General features: G+C 48.9%; 1 pseudogene; it reads right to left on the bottom strand.

Moving 5' to 3' along the window:
• Nucleotides 1-13,926: 13,926 nt before the first annotated feature.
• On the bottom strand, nucleotides 13,927-14,387 carry LOC123461730 (annotated as a pseudogene).
• Between the last annotated feature and the right edge of the window lie 1,000 nt (nucleotides 14,388-15,387).

Below are 15,387 nucleotides of genomic sequence, written 5' to 3'. Positions count from 1 at the left end.
AGGAGAGGACAGTGGCAGGGTTTAGAATCCTGGGGGTGGCCAGGAGGTGGCCTGGAGATCGTAGCGCCGTTTACTGAGATGCAGAACTGGGGAAAGCTGTTGAAGAAAGGGGGACCCACACATATGTCCTTCTTGGGTGTTCTGGGCTCGGGCTGTGCCCCAGGAGCAGGAGAAGGCACAGGGCCGGGCTGAGTCGCAGCATGGGTGTCATGGCCATAGGTGCCTGTGTGTGGTTCGAGAGGCCAGCTCTGGGTCCCCAGGTGCAGACACACTTGGAGGTCGGTGCGAGGAGAAGCAGTCAGCAAACTGATAAATCCGACTGCAGGAGCTGCCAGCCCGCCTGTGATCAATCATGCCAGCTCTGCCCGGGCTGCAGATGTGCTCTCTGAGGACCCCTGGGCACCGGGGACCTGTCGCTGGGTGATAGATGAGGCTGCTCCCCACCTATCCACCTCCTGCCCGAGCCTGCTTCCTGCCACCACGAGGCGGTCCCCCAGGAGCAGAGTAAAGAGCTGAGCAGGCTCACCACCGTGACAGCCTTTTAAATGTGACTTTTAAAACTTCTTGTAATTGTTGATGAAAAGGCCCATTGCTCCAAAGTCTCTCTTTGTGGTGGAGGAAGTAAAATCAGTTGAGAAGGAGTTTCTGGGGAGGCAAAGTGTTCCGGAGGATTGGCCGAGAGCCGTTTGCAGCTCCGAGCTTATATTTCAGATGCCATTAAAACCCCCGAAGAAAGGGCTGCAAAGTAGTTGTTTTGAGAGAGGGAAATACTTATTGGGGAGGAGGTTAATGCCAGCAGTGAGGCCTTCAGGGCTGAGGGAGAGGAAGTGGTGGACTCCCCCTCAGCTGACCCTTGGTGCAGGACTGGCCCTCCCCTGCCTTGGCTCGGAGGCAGCTTCCATCCACCCATCCCTCGGGGGTCCCTGTTTTGCACCTGCCTTGCTGCTTGCTACCCCATGTGGAAGAATCACTGTGCAGCGTCTCCTTCCTAAAGCCAACTCATTCCACCGACTCCTTTCTCCCAGGCTGCGTGGGTTGAGGCCAGAATGCTGGGGGCCGAGGAGCTGGTCCTTGGTGCCCACAGGCTGCCCTGAGCTTGGGTAAGTGGCCTCAACAAGTATCATCAGGAGGGAGAATGAATGGCAGCAAGAGACAGAAAGGAAGTGGGGGGAGGGGGAGGAGGAGGAAGAAGGGGAGGAGAAGAGAAAGAAGAAGAAAGGGAGGTGGTAGAGGCTGCGGCGGCGGTGGCGAGGTGGTGAGGGAGGTGGGAGAGAGAACATGAATCTTGGGCTTTTTCCTGGCTGTCAAGGTGGGGCCACTTAGGCCAGCTTAGCCAGGGGAGGCTTTCCTGGAGACAGGTGGGGCCATGAAGATCTGTGGGGTGCACAAATTCTTAGCAGGGAGTGGGCAGACAGGGGTAACTCTACACCTTTCCAATGGTAGGCTCTCAGGGCCATGTAGGGTGGCTGATGGGGAGGGAAGCTTCTGGAAAGACACAACTTCTCACCTTCCAGGGGTCAAGAGGCATGAATACTGTGCCTGTGTCTGTCTGTAGCATTCTTTGTCCTGGGGGTCTCCCCAAATTGCCATGCTAGGGCAGCACAGAGGGCTTCTGCCAAAACTAGCTTGAGAGGGGACTGGTCTCAGTGAGCCATTTGCAGAGTGCCAGACCAGAAGGGTCTTCCAAGTTCAAATCTAGGTTTGTCTGTGGAGCTATGCACCATATTCTGGGTAAATCCCATGTCTTGGATCTTGCTCGTTCCTTATCTCTGTGTGTCTGGGTTCAGTTGCTCCCAGCTTTAATAAGGGGAGCTATGTAGGAGGCCAGGGAGCCAAGCTGACTGGGAAAGGAGGGGCCTGGATACCTGTATACTGTGCGTCCATATTTTGTGCCTTTCCCATTTCAACGAAGTTTCCTGTATATAAGTCTTCTCTCTAAACCCAGTCTCATCAGTGGGCCAATGTAAAGCCATATTCTGAAGACGCTTAGATGAGACGGGTTCCAGTGTTCACAATAGTAAACCTGGCACTTACAGAAGCCTCCCTTGCATGCACTCCCTTGCTCAGAATCACGGCTCTGCTCCCCTCAGTCTGATTTTGCTCCTCTGGGAAGCCAGGTGGCTGCATGAACTGAATTTGAAAGATTAGAACATTATCAACGCCGTGAGCACATTTCTTGGACTCCTGGAGAATCTGAACGCAAATATCACTTCACTTCCTCTCAGTCCAAGGGCTGGAGACCGCCGGAGGAGCAGGGCAGGATGGAGGGCACCTCGCCCCGCGAAGGAGGGGTGACTGCGGACTTGAACATGCCTCGCTGGTTTCGCATTGCTGCAGGCACTGGTTTCCCACCTGAAGGAGGAGCTTGAGGGCAGTGCTGCCATTGCGCGACAGGTGTGACAGGGGAGGAGCAGTTTGGTCCTTGTGGTGTCCAGGGGGGTGCGATGGCAGCAGGAGGTGGGCTGGAGCTCCTGGGGACAGGTTAACCTCAAGGCCTCTTTGGGGAGCAGAGCTGTGCCCAAGGGACAAGATGGGCTTCTGGTCAGCGAGAAGCAGTGCAAGCCAGCATGGAGGCACTTCTGAGAGAAAGGCAACTGGGGGGGGGGGGGGCTGGGCTGCTGGGAACAGCACGGGTGAGCCTGAGGCTGAAGGAAGGGTCCTGCAGGGGAGGGAGGCATCCTGGGCTCTATGTCACCCACCCTTCAGTGAAGCCAGGGAAGGCACTGGAAAGTTATCTCGAGATTTTTTTCAAAGCCTGTGAGCTTTGTTAACCTGGCAGCAGTGGTTTGTTTCCTTGTCATTCCAAACGGGACCGTGTCCTTCCTGAGAGACAGCTAAGTGAGGGACCCCTGGCAAAGTGGCGGGAGGCGGAAGGAGGGTAAGCAGAAGGGGTCAGGGGGTTCTGGCACACGGGGCAGGGCTTCAGTCCTGAAGGGGTGTTCGGGTCTTAGTGGAGACCTCTGAATTCCCAGACAGGACCACAGCTGCGCCCACGCCCCTGGTCTGCAAGAGCATCGCGCTCTGGGCATGACGCGTCCCCATACGCTGCCATGCTCAGCAGGGAATTTGGGCCTTATGGAAGCCACCTCAGCGCCACCCAGGGTGAACACTTGTTTCACCCCAGAACTACCGTAGACCAACTTCCACTTCATTCCAGAAGGTTCTGGAAGATACTTTGGCAAAACAGCCCATGGCCACCTAATGATACTGGGGGAACAGGCCATTCTGAGTCAAAGAACACTCGTGTTTCAAAGGTTCCGGAAGAGACACGCTAAACTTTCCTTAACCCTGCGTTTCCTAACTTGATCCCAAATGTTTGAAAGCATTTTATTGACAGCTTCCATACGTAGAGACAGGACACCATGATCATGATTTCTCTCACCACCCTTCTTTCCTTTTTTCTATCCCCTCTCCACTAATCCCTTCCTTCCTCTTTCCCAGGCTCTCTTCCGTTTTGATCTCATCATCTTCCCCTCCTACCATGCAGGCCTTATGCAGCCAGCGAGAGCCACTGTGAGGTCATGAGTATCAAGGCCACCTGGTGTCTGGAAGACACGACTGCACTCCCCTGCTCTCTTGGCTTTCAGATTCTTTCCCTCGCCTCTTCTCCAAAGGTCCCTGAACCTTGGTGGGTATGATAGAGATGTCTCAGTGCTGAACATACTGCTGTCACTTCTCAGCATTCTGATGGAGTTTGAGTCTCCCCAGTCACCATAGATGGTGGTTGTTCTAGAAAGTTCTAAGAAAGTCCTCTAGAAGCCTCCAGTGCTGTGTGAACCCTTTGGGGGCTCTCAGGTTCCTATGTAGTCTCAGGTGAGCTACCTTACAGACCCACTCACTTGCTCTAAGTTTCCTTCTACAATGACACGTAGGGCGGTACCATCTGGCCTTCTGTGGCCTCCTCTGAGCTCAGAGCAGGCCTGGCAACGGCCAGAGCACAGGTGCATTTGTTCACAGGCACTGCTTGGGGCCCCTTAGTGGATCTGCTTCCGGGGTGAGTCTTAGCATGGGGCTGGATGGTCAGACTGGACACTTACTTTCATGGGCAGATGCAGCTCACTGGGGACCAGGAAGTTCCACGGAGGATGGGATGTGAGCAGACGGGGCTCCATCTGTCAAGTCCCCCCCTCCTCACCCAGCAGCTCAGGCCCCAGGCTGTTGATGGCTTTGTTTTGCATATGGTGATGAAATATTAAAATAAATTCTTCTAGTTTTGAAAATATTTTTTGTCAAGGCGTAAGGGGTAGCTTCAACATGTGACAGAAAACCCTGGAGCTCAGAGAATAGAGCAGAGGGACAGAAGGGACTATCTCAGAGGTAGGACTTCTTTTTTTTTTAAATTATTTTTGTTTATTTATGAGAGGAGAGAGAGAATGGCCATGCCAGGACCTCCAGCCACTGCAAACGAACTCCAGACTCATGCCACGACCATGGGCATCTGGCTTATGTGGGATCTGGGGAATTGAACCTTAACCACTAAACCACCTCTCCAGCCCCAGAGGTAGGACTTCTTGAGAAGGCTAGGGGTGAGTGGGCAAGGTGGGTGCTGCCGAATTGGAGCTGGGGAGCACGGGGTTTGGTGAGCAGTTGGATAGAGCACTGGGCTGGGAGCCTTAGGGTTTGTCCTTGAATTCATTCTGTCGCTTTCGGGGTTTAGGTGTGGTCACTGTCACAGCTAGGCAGACGACCGCATCTTGACTATGGCGTTGTCATGGTTTGCATACTAAATTCCACCTAGAAACTGTTCTGTCTCTTCACGCACTGGCCACCAACGCAGCTTCAACTCCTAGTGAGATACACTGGACCTAGTCACCATCCTAGAAGACAGGGTCCAGCTGTGGCTGGGAAAAAACCCAGGCTTTGCTGCTCGCAGAGATATCACGGCTGCATCTGAGGGTTAACTGACCAGTCCCACTTCTGAGCTGACCTTCTGGGGACACCTTGTGACTTGACTTATGGCAAAATGTTCCTGCAGCGTGCTGCCCACTTCCCGCTCTGTATCTGGCCTGGGGTCTGCCCTTCCAACTCTTCTCCTGGCCTTGGTGCCATTAGTCTTGGAAAGTCCTCATCGGAGCCAAGTCAGAGAGAAGGCTCCAGAACGGTGAGTGCGTCTGCAGAGTCTGAGCCCACGCCTCTCTGGCTCTGCAGTGCCAAGCTCAAGGACATGGGCACGCACCTCCCTCTGGATGACTGATGAGTGCCCTAGGCTTCTGTTTGCCGAGGCGTCTCAGAAGCCCATGAGCAGATGGCTTCCTGGGAATTCCTCTGGGGAACCGGGCTTCTGAAACCCGGTACCACGTGGAAATCCAGTCTGCAAATGAGACAGGGTGTTGGGCACAGAAATGAGTTGCGTCTCTCTCTCTCTAAGGTCAAACAGGGATCTGGAGCTAGGAGGGTCAGCCGCGGCTCCCTCCCAGCCAGAGGTGCGGGCCATGTGACCCCAGCACTTGGGAGGCACAGGCAGGGGAACCACAAATTTAAGGCTGGCACACACTATGTAGCAAGTCCCTGTCTCAAAAGAAGAGGAATTATAAAAACAGGCGGGGGAAGAATATGCTGGCACAGCAAAGGACAGAGTGGCAGAGGTGGAACCCGAAATGGTTCCGGTCATCACTCATGTGACCCAGCCTGGCCCTGAGGTCTGAGCTCTGCGAGGTGCCCTGTCCCCGTGTGGAAGGCCCACGGCTGATCTCAGCAGTCACTGTCTTTGGCAGAACACGAAAGAGTGTTAAGGGTTCCTTCCCTGCCCTGGAAGAGCGTTTCTAGAATGACAGGGGATCAGAGGATCTACCCACTCTCTCCACCCCAGGAGCCAGCCCGAGCAGCCCCTCTGGGCGGCAGAGTTGCCTCCCAGCGCTCTGGCCTTTCCCGCTCTGAGCTCTGCATTCCGCCTTGGTGCCGGCACCCCCTGGCATTTTGCTTCTCATGTTGTTTTCCCTGCGGTTTGGTCCCATTAATGTTTATGAGCGAATAAAACTTGGATTGCTGCTTTGGGTTGTGGGATCACTGCTGACTACCGGGGCGGGGGGGGGGGCATGTCTGACTGAAGCGACTCTCTCCTTTGACTTTCCACAACTTCCACTGCATTCTCCTCCAGGAAGATGAGCAAGTGGAGAGACAATATGATGGCAAAAACAAAACAAAACAAAACAAAATTGACCTTCCTCCCCTGACCTCATTGTCCTCACAGCCCTTGGCTAGAGTAGGAACTGGCACCAGTGAGTGTTGGGGGCAATTGCTGGAAGCCCAGGAATTGTTTTGCTGTTCATCTGCACGTGGGCATGCGTGGGTGAGACAGCCTTCAGGGACACATGCACTCTGGGAATCACAGGTGGGCCTTTCAAATAAGGCAGGACTGGTAGATATGACTGGTAAGGCCTCATTCCCTTTCCCAGAGTATGCACTGACCAACACAACTCATTACGTCAAGAACAAAAACCCGGGGCTGGAGAGATGGCTTGGTGGTTAAGGCACTTGCCTGCAAAGCCAAAGGACGTAGGTTCAATTCCCCAGGACCCACGTAAGCCAGATGCACAAGGTGGTACATGCGTCTGGAGTTTGTTTGCAGTGGCTGGAGGCCCTGGCACGCCCATTCTCTCTCTCTCTCTCCCTCTGTCTGACTCTGTCTCTCTCAAATAAATAAATAAAAATATATAAAAAAAAGAACAAAAACCCTTTCATCCTGAGTGTGGTTCTATGAGACCCCTTTGTTGGAGCAGTGTATTGTTTCTATTTCTTATATTATTTATTATTTTTAATTTTATTAGAGAGAGAGAGAGAGAGAGAGAGAGAGAGAGAGAGAGAGAAATAGAGTGCCAGAGCCTCAGCTGCTACAATAAAACACCAGGTGTGTGCATCCCTGTGTGTGCATGTGTGACATAGTACACTTGCATCACTGTGTGTCTGACTTACGTGGGACCTGGAGATTTGAACATGAGTTCTTAGTCTTCACAGACAAGCACCTTAATTGCTTAGCCATCTCTCCAGCCCTGGCCTTTTTTTTTTTTTTTTTTTTTTTTTTTTAATCAGAGAGGGTGAGAACAAGAGCAAGAGTGAGAGTGAGAGGGAGTGAGTAAAAGAGAGTTGGTGTGCCAGGGCCTCCGGCCACCGTAATCAAACTTCAGATGCATGTATCACCTTGTGCACGTGTGTAACCTTGCACACTTGTGTTACCTTGTATGTCTGACTTATGTGGGACTTCTGGGGAGTCGAACATGGGTCCTTAGGCTTCACGGCAAGCACCTTAACTGTCAAGCCATCTCTGCACACTTTTTATTTTTTCCCCACAGGATCCATGCACCACCTTGTGCATCTGCTTATGTGGGTATTGGGGATTTGAGCATAAGTCCTTAGGTTCAGCTAGTAAGCTGAGGGTCCTCCTTATCCCCGGAGGTCATTGGCCACCGATGTCCCAGGCGCAGGAGTTGGGGGGAGCAGAGTGAGTGCCACAGGCAATGGACAGCGGGGAGACAGTGTGATGGGCAGCTCATATATCTAATTTGTTCAGATTTTATTTTATTTAAAAAAATATATTTTATTTATTTATTTATGACAGAGAGGGGGGCAAGAGAGAGAGAGAGAGGGAGAGAGAGAGAGAGAATAGATGTGCCAGGGCTCCAGCCACTGCAAACGAACTCCAGACGCGTGCGCCCCTGTGCACATGTATGACATCATGCATTTGCATTCACTATGCATCTGGCTTACATGGGACCTGCAGATTTGAACATGAGTTCTTAGGCTTTGCAGGAAAGCGCCTTAACCACCAAGCCACCTTTCAAGCCCCATCCACATGTTTTGAGACAAAGTCGCTCAGTGGCATGGAATTTGTCAAATAGGCCAGAGTGACTGGCCTGTGATTCCCAGAGATCTGCCTGACTCCACTTCCCTTGCACTGCGGTTACAAGTGTGTTCTACCTTGCCTAATTTAAAAAGAATATGGATTGTGGGGTTCAAACCCAGGTCCTCACACCTATGAGGTAAGGTCTTTACCGACTCATCTATAGACTCAGCTCATTTTGTTGAGAGTTTTGGCACCTGTGTTCATCAGGGATATTCATGCATGGTTTTCTTTGTTTCCTGTGTCCTTGAGGTTGCGAGAGATTTTCCTTTTCAGTTCTTGGAAATAGCTTGAGAAGATTTTGCACTAGGTCTAGAATCCAGCAATGCTGTTGTGGCATTTGAATGTCCAGGGGTCCCCCATAACCTCATGGGTTTCTGGTTAAGTCTCAGACTCAGTCCCCAGCTGGTAGTAGGCTTTTGGGAGGTTGAGCCTTGCTGGAGGAGGTGTGTCACGGGGTGGGCGTCGTGGTGTGTTATTGTAGCCCGCTGGGCATTCACAGCTGGCTGCCTCGGATGTCGTCTTCCTTGCTGCTGTGGAGATGTGCTGCGGAGCTGCGGGCTCTGCACACTTTCTCCACGGTGCTGATGCTCTCTAAACTGAAAGCAAGCGGAAACCAAGCCCCGCCTCCCATTAGCTGGTTTGGGTCCGCAGTGAGAAGGAAACTGCTGCAGAGGTCATCCCGTCCTAGACTTTTCTTTGCTGGGAGACATTTTATTACTGATTATATATCATTGCTCACTCACTGTTGATCTGCTTAGGTTTGCTGTGTTTTCCTGACTTAGTTTTGACAGGTTGTATATGATCCAATTTTATGCATTTCTCCTAGATTTTCCAATCTGTTAGTATATAGTTATTTGTGATGATTTCTAGTGATTGACTATATTTTTATATTTTTATAGTTATAAGTCTCATTTTTCATTTCTTTTTAAAATTTGTGTCTTCTCTATTTTTTACTAGTCTGAAAGTTTGTAGTATTTGTTTATCATTTCAAACAACTACCTCCTTTCACTATTGATTTTTTAAAAAATATTTAATTAATTAATTTATTTGAGAGAGAGATATACAGAAATAGGCGGGGGCGGGGGAGAGGGAGAGAGAGAGATAGAATGGACACACCAGGGCCTCTAGCCACTGCAAACAAACTCCAGATGCCATGTCCCTCCTTGTGCATCTGGCTTACGTGGGTCCTGGGGAGTTGGACCTGGGTCCTTTGGCTTTGCAGGCAAGCACCTTAACTGCTAAACCATCTCTCTAGCCCTCACTACTGATTTTTTTAAAACTTACTGACAACTTGCATAAATATTCACAATATAACATGATCATAATTCCCTCCCAACATCCTACCTTTTTCCTCCTACCAAATCCTCCTCCACTGAATTCCTTCTTCTTTACAGCTGGTCTCTCTTCTGTTTTGATGTCATCATTTTTCCCCTACTATTTTCAGGTCTTGTAGAGGTAACATCAGCCATTGTGAAATCATAAATATCAAGGCCACTTTGTGTCTGGAAACTCTAGTATAAGCACTCTTCCCCTTTTGGCTCTTACATTCTTTCTGCGACATCTACCACAATGGCCCCTGAGCCTTGGAGGGTGGGATGGAGATGTCTCTCAGTGCCGAACACTCCACTGCCACTTCTCACTGCTACGGTGTCCATTGTTTTTTTTTTTTTTATTGTTGTTGTTTGTTTGTTTGCTAAAGCCTCTTTTATTTCTTCTTTGTGTACATGTTTCTTTCCTTTCACTAATTTTGAGCTTGGTTTGCATTTACTTTTCTGTACTTGAGTTAAATCATTAGATTGTTTATTTATTTTTAAATTTTTCTGTTTTTATTTTTATTTATTTATTTGAGAGCAACAGAGAGAGAGAGAGAGAGAGAGAGAGAGAGAGAGAGAGAGAGAGAGGAAGAGGGAGAGAGAGAGGAAGAGAGAGAGAGAGAGAGCCCACTAGGGCATCCAGCTGCTGCAAATGAACTCCAGATGCATGCGTCATCTTGTGTATCTGGTTTGCGTGGGTCCTGGGGAATTGAGCCTCGAACCGGGGTCCTTAGGCTTCACAGGCAAGCACTTAACCACTAAGCCATCTCTCCAGCCCTAGATTGTTTATTTGAACTCTATTTTTTTCTGAGGCAAGTCCAACAGACTGGTATTTTTCTATATGAGACAGTGATAGCAAGAGTGCATGTAAGAGAGAGAGAGAGGGAAAGAGAGAGAGAGAGAATTGGCACGCCAGGGCCTCCAACCACTGCAATTGAACTCTAGACATATGTGCCACCTTGTGTGCTTTTGTGTCTGGCTTACATGGGATCTGAAGAGTCAAACATAGGTCCTTAGGCTTCACAGGTAAGCACCTTAACTGTTAAGCCATCTCTCCAGCCCAATATTTCTTTCTTTCTTTTGGTTTTTCGAGGTAGGGTCTCACTCTAGCTCAGGCTGACCTGGAATTCATTATGTAGTCTCAGGGTGGCCTTGAACTCATGGCGATCCTCTTATCTCTGCCTCCCAAGTGCTGGGATTAAAGGCGTGCACCACCACACCCGGCAATCTTTCTGTTTTTTAACATAAATGTTTAAAAGTAGAAACTTTTTTCTTAGTACTGTTTTTGTTGTATTCCGTGACTATTTCTTTTGCTTGTGCATGCATCGTGTGTGCCACAGTGTGAATACATGTGCAGTTGTGCGTACCCCATGAGTGTGTCAGCAGGCCAGAGGAGAATATTAGATGTCTTCCTGGGTCACTCATCCGTGTGTTTCCTTGAGATAAGTCTCCTTCTGAATGCAGAGCTGCAGTTTTCCTGAGCCCCAGTGGTTCTCTGGTCTGCTGCCTACAGAACCAGGGATACAGCCATGCATGGCCATGCCCAGCTGTTTATGTGGATCCTGAGGAATTGAACTTAGATGGTCTCAGGCCCTCTGAGGCCCTCATGCTTACACAGCAAGTGCTCTTAACCACCGAGCCATCTCACTAGTCCCTCTAGTCCATAAATTTTGATATATTGTATTTCCATTTACATCTGTTTCAAGAAAATCTTAAGCTCGCTTTTTTTTGTTTTTGTTTTTTCAAGGCACGGTCTCACTCTAGTTCAGGCTGACCTGGAATTTACTATATACTCTCAGGGTGGCCTCGAACTCATGGAGGGCAGTTCTCCTACCTCTGCCTCCTGAGTGTTGGAATTAAAGGCATGCGCCACCATGCCTGGCTTTAAGCTTGCTTTTGATTTCTTCAATGATCCATTGCTCATTCTGTGTTATGGTTTCAAGGACCAATGCATTCGTGTAACTTCTAAATTTGTTGTTAATTTTAAATTTTAGTCCATTGTGAAAAGACATGCGATGTGATTTCAATTGTTTTTACTTTCTTGAGATTCATTTGGGGGCCTAATTGAGAGAGAATGAGAGGGAGAGAAAGGGCCCACTAGGGCATCCAGCCACTGCAAACAAACTCCAGGTGCATGCGTCATCTTGTGCATCTGGTTTGCATGGGTCCTGGGGAATCAAACTGAGGTCCTTTGGCTTTGCAGGCAAACACCTTAACCGCTAAGCCATCCCTCCACCCCTGCCTTTTGTTTTTAAGTCCATTTTGTCTAATAGAAGAGATTCTGTTTGTTTTGGGGGATGTGTTTGCATTGGATGTCTTTTTACTGGTGATGTGTGTCCTGTTCTCTCCCGGCTCTTCTCCGTAAGGACTCACACACGCTAGACCAGCCCGCTACCACTGAGCCCCACCCCCAGTCCCCAAGGTGAGTTTCTTATGGGCAATGTGTTTCGGCGTCTTGAGGAATTTAGTTCTATTTATATTTAAGGCTATTAAGGAAAGACTATTTTGTTGAATTTCTTCTGTGTCGAATATCATTTGTTCTATCTTCCTCTTTTCTTTATCTTTGTGCTTTTTAAAAAAAATTTTTAAAAATTACTTTTTTGGGGGAAAGAGTTGGCGTGTTAGGGCCTCCAGTCACTGCAGTTGAACTCCAGACGCGTGCGCCACCTTATGCACATGTGCAACCTTGCACACTCGTGTCACCTTGTGCGTCTGGCTTGTGTGGGACCTGGACCATTGAACATGGGTCCTTAGGCTGTGCCGGTGAGCACCTCACACACGAAGTCATCTCCCCAGCCCTGTCTGTGTTTTGATGGCTTCTTGCACTGGTGAGGTTTGGTTCTTTTCTGTTACTCCTCTGTGTGTCTGTTGCTTGGTTTATACTGCCAGGAGTTTTCATGGTTGCCTTCCTCAGACTCTGGAGGTGGACGGCCCTTGAGCCCGGTGGGGATGAATTCTATTTGCACTTGTCTTGAGAAGTTTTTATTTCTTCTGTATGAAGAATAGATTGGCTAGGTATATTCTTTGCTTATAGTTATTTTCATTCAGACCTTGAAATATGCCATTCTATTCCCTCTTGGCCTGTAAGGTTTCTGATCAGAAATTTTTTGTTTTTCTAATGGAGGTTCCCTCAACTGAGACTTTGTGCTTTTCCAGTTTTTCCAGTTCTCTTTTTCTCTTCTACTGTTCATGAATTAACTGTAATATAAAGGGTGTGGATCCTTTCTGGTCATGTGGGGGATGTGGGTCTCCTGTACTGTAGGGCTGTATCTTTCCTAACGTCAGAGACGCTTTAGCTACTTCGTGAAGCTCTCTGTACCTTCTTCTCCTCTGGTGCTGCTGTTGTTTGACTGTGGGATGCCGTCCACGAGGTCAGGCAATGAATGCTTGGTCCACAGATACTAGTGTTAACTTGGGAGGCAGCGGACGCTTTAGGAGGTGCGACCTAGCGGGAGGAAGTAGGTCACTGGGGACTTGCCCTTGAAGGTTAAACCTGGTTCCAAGTCTCCTGTGGCCGCTTCCCAGTTCCCATGATGTCGGCTGCTCTGCTCCCCGCCCCCCCAGGCTGGCCTGACACCTCCGAAGCCGTGAGCTCCGGCAGCTGCCCTCCTTCACAACCGCTTCTCTAGGCATTTTGTTGCAACAGCAGGAGAGTTCCAAACACAGGCACTTCGAAAATGTGAATATTTCCTCTAATGGTATCCCAAAGGCCTTAGAAGCTGTCTTAATTATTTTTGTCTGTGATATTTCAAAAGGCCTGCCTTTAACTTCAGACATTCTTTTGTTCTTTTTTTTGTCATGTAAAGTAATATTTGTTCCATGATTTACTTTCATTTAGCAAAATGTACATAAATTGAGCCATTCAATTTAAAGCCAAGAATTCCAGACTAACTTAAGAATTCGCAGTTTTAGTCTAATGTCAACAAAACAAAACAGCTAGAAAGGCAGGATTATGGAATAATATGCACACTTATTCAGCACGGTTGGAAAGGAAGAACTGCATAGTACCCTGTAAAGCAGGTCAGTATTTTCAATGCTAGGGGACAAAAATAAAAAACAAAAGTACAATTGAAAAGCCACTTCCTATTTTTAAGCTGATTACAAAGCCCTCAAGAGTCTACTTTTGACATCTCCTTTGCCGTTGTCTTTTGTCTTCCTCACCACCTGTCTGACTTGCTCAGATTCACCCAGCAATTCAATGTCCTTCTGTCGTTACAGCCAATAAATACTACGGGTATAAAGTGGCAATCAGTTTGACAAAGAATACTAGGACCGAGATAACATATGGTTGCACATGGCCACCAAACTGACACTTTGTTTAAGGTTTTGCATTTGCCACACAAAGGTAAAACTGACTATTCCATTCCACAAGCTATGAATTCTATGACATTAAGTCCAAAATTAACGTAGGGCAATTAAACATGACAGCGCGGTACATTGTGTGATGTGAGTCCCTGGTTTGTTAACCATTGTTCTAAAGCCCGGGAGTGACTTGCTCAGGCAAGTGACATGTGCGGAAGCTGTTGTGTCTGTTTATTCCACTCACATAATGAAAACCACAGGAATGTTACTTATAAAATTGAACGTTTTGCTTTTTTTAAGCTACCAACTGCCTGCAAAACTAACCCAGCACAATTAAAACAATACAAACAACAACAAAAAAACACATGAGGTTGCTTATGAAGGCCATAGCTTTGGTGACAACTGAGAACCAAACTGTTGGTCTGCACCTGACCCAGGCTTAAACAGTTTGCTCAGGCCCGACACCCCCGCTTATTTACAGGGCTTTATGGCTACAGCACACCCTTCACTCATGGCACACATGACAGACAACGGCACATCTTCACCTGCATTGTATTTTCCTTCTATTTCTTTGCCCAGTTCACCTTCTGGCAGCTTAAGATCCTCACGAACTTCGCCAGTTTCTGTCAGCAGGGAAAGGTAACCATCTTGAATGCCTATCAGTTGATAGTCATTTCTCTTAATATTTGGAACATCCATGTTGTGAGTAGAAGGACAAATATCTTCATATGTTTTGCCTGTGAAAATATCAGTTCCAACAAGGTGTACCTTGGCATGCCCATGCTCTCCAGTTTTGGAAGTTGACATCTCCACTATTTTGCACGGTCGTCCTTTGAGCACCACGAAGCCGTTTTTGCGCCGGGCCGAGCACTGCATCGGGTAAGTGCTGGAAGCCCAGCGTCTCCCAGGCTGAAATCAATTCCATCTGCCATGGTGGGCTCTCTTTCTGCAGGCACCCAGTGCCGCCGGTCCCCCGCAGCTGCGGCTGCTCGCAGACACGGGGCAGGGCCGCCACACTGTCTACACCTCCGGCCCCCACCCCCACCCTTGTTCTGTTTTTTAAACCCTAAACTACTATATCCCCCTCCCTCCTCCCCTCCCTCCCTCCTTTCCTTTCTTTCTTCCTTCTTTCCTTCCTTCCTTCCTTCCAGAGAGAGAGAGAGAGGACATTCAGGACTTCTAGCTGCTGCAAGTGAGCTACTCCAGACTCGCATGCCGCTTTGTGCACGAGGCTTTGCATACTAGGGAATAATCAGGCTTTACAAGCAGCGTCTTTAACCACTGAGCATTTCCCCAACCCTAAGTTCAGATATTCCTCATTGTGCCTGATCTTCTCTGCTGTGGCCGCTCTCAACTTATTTGGCCTACCGAGGTCTTCATTTCCAAGAGTTCTTTTTGGTTAATTTTCAAAATCTTGGTTGAATTTCTCATTCATGACAAGCACGGTTTTCCTAATTTTGCTCAAATAGTCTCACCAAGTTTATTGACAATAATTTATTTGCATGCGTGAGGGACAGAGGTAGACGCCAGTGTCTTTGTTAGTAGCTCTTCACTGTATTTTTTTGAGGCAGTGTCTCCTAACAAACCTAGAACTCACCGATTTCTGCAAGTCAAGCTAGCCAGCCTCAGTCTTGGCCAGCACGGGGACTACAGGTGCCTGCCACCAGGCCTGGCTTATATGGGGTGCTGAGGACCCAAACTGGGGTCCTCATGCTTGTGTAGGGAGCACTTTACCCGGCGACCCATCTCCCCAGGAGCCTTCTCCCAGCCCCGCATCTTGCATTCCTTACCAGGATCCCCGCCTGTCAACTTTCTTTGTGAGCTCTCACTGGGGAGTCCTTGCCTTCCCTTCCAGGTGGCGAGTTGCCTTGGTTTAGAACAGCTTTCCATGGGCCGCGGTGAGAATCGAGAATCGCCGAGCCGACGGGCCAC

Source organism: Jaculus jaculus, chromosome 6, assembly GCF_020740685.1.
Source record: "Jaculus jaculus isolate mJacJac1 chromosome 6, mJacJac1.mat.Y.cur, whole genome shotgun sequence".
Taxonomy (NCBI): Eukaryota; Metazoa; Chordata; class Mammalia; order Rodentia; family Dipodidae; genus Jaculus; species Jaculus jaculus.
This window is presented reverse-complemented; position numbering and strand designations above follow the sequence as displayed.